We start from the raw sequence: 6,000 nt of genomic DNA on the forward strand, positions 1-6,000 counted from the left end.
ATTGGCAATGCCCTTGCTCGATGCACTTCGAGCAGGTCACACACTCATTCTCCCCACTGCCACCTGTCACCATGCCACTTCCGAGAGCAGATCTGGCCCTTCTTAAGACTCAACTCCTCCAAGACAGAATGACACTTTTTTCTCCTGTAGTGATAACATTTAGCCTTCTAACTCACTTTCCAAGTGTGTCCTTGAAAATCCCCACTTCTTAGAGCTCTTGGGGCCAGTCAAGCCCTGCAGCACTGCAGACAAGCCAGGAGGGTGGGGCGCCCGGGAGGGCAGGGCGGCCATGTGCAGGTGGGGTAAGCAGCCTGTGGGGCCGGCAGTGCTGTCCGCTTGTCTCAGGAGGACCCTCCGAGCACGGAGAGCCAGGGAGGTGGGCAGGCCCTGCACAGATGAGACAGGCGGGGAACTGTTTGGGGAGGGACTGGGCTCCTGGGCTCCCCTGGGGTTCCCGCAGGTCCCATCATTCCACCACCTGTATTAGGAAGAAGACGAGGCTGATGAGCTAGGGAGGGTGCCTGGGAGACGCTGCAAAGACAGAATTTGGGGCCAGACCAGCCAGCAGCTGGTGAAGGGCAACCAGCACAGGCGTGCGTGTCCCGGGGCCGGAGCCGGGGTCCCAGGTGCGGCAGGACTCAGCTAAAACTGGGTATGGGAGCTCGGAAGGAGGAAGACCGACGCGGGCTGTGAGCTGCTGCCCTGGGCTGCTGCAAGGAGGGGCCTTCTGACCGACACAGGCGGCTGGTAGATTTCATTTGCAAAGAAAGAAATCACAAAACAAGCCCTGGAGTGCGGCCTTTCTAGGGTTAAAGATCCTTAAGCTTTAGAGAGAATGTATAAAAGAAAATTTCTTTCTGAAATAATTTATGGAAATGCCGCTCCCTTTGAAGGTTCCATGTCACCGCGTGGCACTACGCAATGTTCTCTTTCTTCACCTGTCAGGCAAAGACCACCTCGAAGAGTCTCACTGCTGATTACTAGTTAATTGTCATTAATAAGTGACAACTGACATTATGGGGGCTTAATGCAGAGAGAACAGAAAAGAGCCACAGATATGCTAATGAGCTGACTCCTACATGCCCTCTATTGTTGTCGAAAGTGAGGAGCTGTCGTCATTGTTCAGGAGATGGGCTCCGATTGCTCTGGAAAATATTCTCTTTTAATTTCTTTATGCACAGATAATTCCCAGAACTCTGCATTCCTCTCTCCCCCATGCGCGCCCCTTTGAGCGCACACGCACAGGCACACGCACGCTTTCCCAGCCTGTCCCACGAGCGTGCCAGAGCTCCCGACGGGAGGGTCCCCGGCTTCCTGCAGACGCGCAGGAGCGGCCCTCCGCAGAAGCCCCGTTTACAGTGCACACAGAGAAGGGCCATTTCCCGTCATGGCAGAACTTGGCTTGGCTGGGGACCGAGGTGGAGAGGATGGCGGGAGGAGCAGGGGAGGAACTGATGTTACAAGAAAAGACCCACCAGTCACCCTGGAGGCCCAAAGTGACGCTCAGGAACTTGGGGGCACATGTCACAGTCGGTCTACCCGTCATGGTCGTTCCTCTCCCCAGCCTCTCTAAGAGCTTTACAACAATGCCGACAACCTCAAAAATCCCCACAGAATCTTCTAGAAGGGAAGCCAGATGTGAGGGAATATGATTCAACAGGAACTGAACGTTGAGCTGCATCAATTGTCTTTTTTTTTTTCTGCCCCAACAGAATTTGCTTGTTAAAATCCTTAATCATCAGGGCAACCTGAGCATGGATTCCATTTACTTCCTACACATGTACAACTGTGTGTGTGTGTGTGTGTGTGTGGTGTGTGTACATCAATGCGGAGCATGATTTTGATGTTAGAGCAGAAAATAAAGTAAAAACACAGGCAGCAAAATCATTCCTGTGTGGGCTCAGCCACCTCACCCTGTTCTCTGTGGGTCTGTAGGGAAAGAGCAGGGTGTTAGAAGTGTGTGTGGCACTCGGGATCAGCTCTAATACCAAAGATTTCCAAGATTCCAAGTGTGGAATATTCCTGGAGAAAACTCAGGCTGAAGCCAACAGGAACAAGATGTGTTGTTTTTCAAGTGCCAACACCTCCTAACAACAATTTTTCGTGCTATCAGATCATTTCACACCATGCCATTCCACCTTCAACCAAGTCTTATCGCAGAAATGCAGTTTCCAGCTTGATATTTGATGGCTGCTCTGCTAAAGAGAAAAATCCTGTCTTGTTTGGTAAACACTGCTGCGGCAGTCGTTCTTGTACGCGTGGTAAACCCTCTGCCCGGGTTTATTTCTGCTCCATGATGGGTTTTGGAAAAGCAGCAACATTTTGAATTGCAGTGGGCAGCAGAGTCTGGCTCTCTCCCACATTAGCACCAACCTAGACTGCCAGATGATCCTAACAGGATAGAAAAAGATGGCAAGACATGGCCAGCCTCCTGTGCAGATTAGCTTGTTGGCAGCCATACCATGCATATGAGGTCATGCCTTTATCTCAATAAAATATCTGAGTACTGTGGACGTGTGCTGGGGGAGCATTTGTACTTCTGTCATTGAGTTTTTGGACCTGAGTTCTCTGCTTTGCACTCTGACTTGGCGTGTTGTTTTATTTGAAGTGCTCGGTGTCATCTGTGGCCATAATCAGCGTGACACCAATATCCTTACCTAAGCTTTGCACAAAAATGTGGGAAAGGGCATAATGTGCTTGTTCCAGGGTCTGGATGGCATCCCCAAGTGGGCGCTGATCCACTGTTCCCCAAGACGTTTTTGGCATTGTGTTATTGTAGAGAGAGCACAGAATTTGGAAGCTGAAGATTAGACTATTTCTCTGTTTCTTTATCATTAAAACTGTAATGCATGGAATGTACCTCACTCTGTGTTCAATATATGGAAAGGAACTAACAAGCTATAGATACTCCCATTAGTCACTGAACTTGCTTGATCACTTATGAACATACTCCGTGAGGCAGCTCTCCTCTCTCTTGTTCACAAGAATATCATGAAAGACTTTTTCAAGTGTCTCTTTAAAGGTGGTGAACTGGCAACACATCGGTGGGTTGGTGAGACTGATCACATATTTGAGTAAAACGCTAGCTGTCGTGGTTCCACCAGTGGTACCCGCCCCCATTACCACCAAACTTGAGTTCAACATCTAAGTGTGAGTACTGGTAAAATCTGAGTCATAAGGACAAAAAGGGGTTTGGACAAGAAGAAAAGTTGCAGAAGATTTGGGTTGGATTTTCAAGGCAGAACGAAACAGATAAAGTGGTTGGAATTGAGTTCCACTGTGTCCTTTACCTACTCACAATGCAGATTCCCAAGGGTGACATGCAGAGAGGTAATGTGGGCAATGAGCAAGGCTTAATCCTATCAGGTTCTGACCATGAGCCTCGCCATGTGAACTGGACTGGAGTGTGGATGGTCCAGGAGGACTCTTTGGGCCTCAACTGAAGCAGGTGGAAACCTCCTGCCCTTAACCATGAGCCCCGTGGGATTTCTACTTGGTTTCCTGGGGGTCGAGGTCTGAAGCTTTCCAAAGAAAAGGCAGCCCCCAGGGACCAGAAACTGGGCTCTCTTTCTCCCATTTGATAGCGTCCCACTGACACCCAACTGCTATATGTGGCCCTGACCCAAATCCAAGCCCCTCTCCTTGGGTTGGAATAAAGGTAGAGGAGAGAAAGCCTATGCTTCCCCTTAAGCTGAGAAGATGCAGCTAGTAGGAGGCCGGGCGGCTCCAGGCGGGGAGGCCTCACCGCTTCATCCTGCTCAGCAGGATCAAGGGACTTCAGAAGACCTATGATCTAGGCCACGAGAACATTAGCTCAAGTTCTGGACTGCCTTGATGATTTTATCTTTGGGATTTTGGTGATGCTCTGTTAATGTTCCAGAAACATGTGTCCTTTAGTTGTTCAGTTCTGATACCTTCTTTCAGACCAATTGTCTATTTCAACCCATCTACATCCCTTGGTGGGTTATCTGCAGTTAGGTATGTTCTGCTGTTAGAGTCATCGCTAATCTTAGCTCTTATCTTCTGAGCTGATTTAATTTGCCATTCTTTCCCTCAGCTCCACCAGCCTCATCAACAAGGCCCACAGTGAGCATCCCTCACAGAACCCCTGTGTCACGTGAGGCTCTGGGCCTCAGTATCACTTACAGTGGCCATGACATTCTCTCCCCATGAGCCTCTAGCTAACTGATCATTTGTGTTCACTTTCCATTTTCCTAGAAGTATCAACATTATTTCCCTCCTAAAAAGTCTCATTCACTCATACATTCATTCACCACACCAACATTTGCTCCTAGGTGTGGCATTTTGGTAAACACTAGAGAAAAAATTTGAATAAGACTCTCCCAGGTAAAATTATGACTCAGAGTGGGTACAAACAAGCCTGTCAACATACAGAGCAGCCTGGGCTGTGGTAGAGGTTTACCAGGAGAGCACGTGGGGGCATCTGAGGTCCTGGGAAGGTTTCCTAAGGGAGGCAAGTGTCTCATATTTTGCTTATAATTCTTTAATTAAAATGAGTATCAGTGGAATTCATCACAAAATCGGCTTTCATGTCAATATTTTATGGAATGAACTTTACGCTCCAGAAGTTGCTGGCTCTCACATCGGCTGCGGGCGCTATCACCACTCTCAGCCGCATTGTTACCGGCTTGAGCTCTGCATCACTGCTGTTCACGGAGGGACGCGGGCCCCCTGTGCCCCTATTGCATCTTTATTCTTGTTGATTCACGTGTTTATTTTCCACTGCTGTGTAACGAATCATCACAAATTTAGTGACTGTAACAACACATGCCATTTATCTCAGCTTCTGTAAATGGGGCCTTCAGGTCCTCTGCGCACGGTCTCTCTGAGCTGCAATCAAGGTGTTGGCAAGGGTCTCCTCTGGGGACTGGGTCCTCTTCCAAGCTCTGGGTGTTGGCAAAATTCAGTCCCTCGCATTGTAGGACTGATACCCTCAGCATTAAAGGCTGCCTACAGTCCCTGCCCCATGGCCTCTTCCATGACATGGCGCCACTTGCTTGTTCAAGGCCGGCAGGAGTGTCTCTGTTGCTTTGAGATACCTTCACCTGTTTAGGGCAGGCCCACCGAGGGTAATTTCCATTTTGATTAACTCAAAGTCCTCTGACTAGGAACTTTACTGACATTTCAAATCCCTTCCCCTTTGCCATATAAGGTAACTTAATTGTGGCAGTGAGGTCCTGCCTACACTTCAGGGGACAGGAGCACACAGGGCAGGTACCCCAGGGGCAGGAGGCTGGGAGCCACATAGAAGTCTGCCTCTCATAGGCCACGTGTGCCCGAGGTTGCATTGCTCTGGTGTAATCAAGTCTGAGTGCCCTCTGCGGCTCATGCGACCATCTGGTTTCCTCTCTGGCTGCCCTCCAGCCCCCGGTCCCCACCGGTTCCCTGCTCTGCTCCTCTGTCTCCGGCTCTCAAATACGCATGTTTGTCTTGCCCCTGTGCCTCTTCTCCCCCCTCTCTGCGAGTCCCCATGTCTCGGCTTCAGTGTTGCTTTCTCTGGAGAGCCTCCGTGAGCCCCTGGCCCCACCCAAGGCCAGCCACTCTTGCTCCGGGCCTCCTCAAGGCCACCGCCCTCCTTCACAGAAGACTCATCTTACTTCTCTTCTCATGTGGGCAACGCTCTTTCCCCAGTGGAACCGCAGAGCCTGGGCACATGTTACCACTGATTCTGCAGCAGCTGGTGGGGCCAAAACTCAGTCAAGCTTCTGCGTGTTGGTTGCTTTATGGGTGATGGGCTCCAGGTGGGCTGTCAGGACAGATGGCGGCCTTGGTGAGCCTGTCTGCTGGCTTGGCTCTGCCCGTGGTGGGCTGTTTACAGAGGAGCTGCCCGGAGGCAGGTGGGGCTCCTTCATGGGCACCATCGTTACCTCTCCCTGGGGCTCTGCAAATGTCCCTCGCCGCTCTCCTGGCAGGATCTGTGTCCTCCTCCCTCTGCACACTGAGGGGCTTGGAACAGGAGACACGTCTCATGGGGTCTGT

Source organism: Manis javanica, chromosome 9 (assembly GCF_040802235.1).
Source record: "Manis javanica isolate MJ-LG chromosome 9, MJ_LKY, whole genome shotgun sequence".
Lineage (NCBI taxonomy): Eukaryota > Metazoa > Chordata > Mammalia > Pholidota > Manidae > Manis > Manis javanica.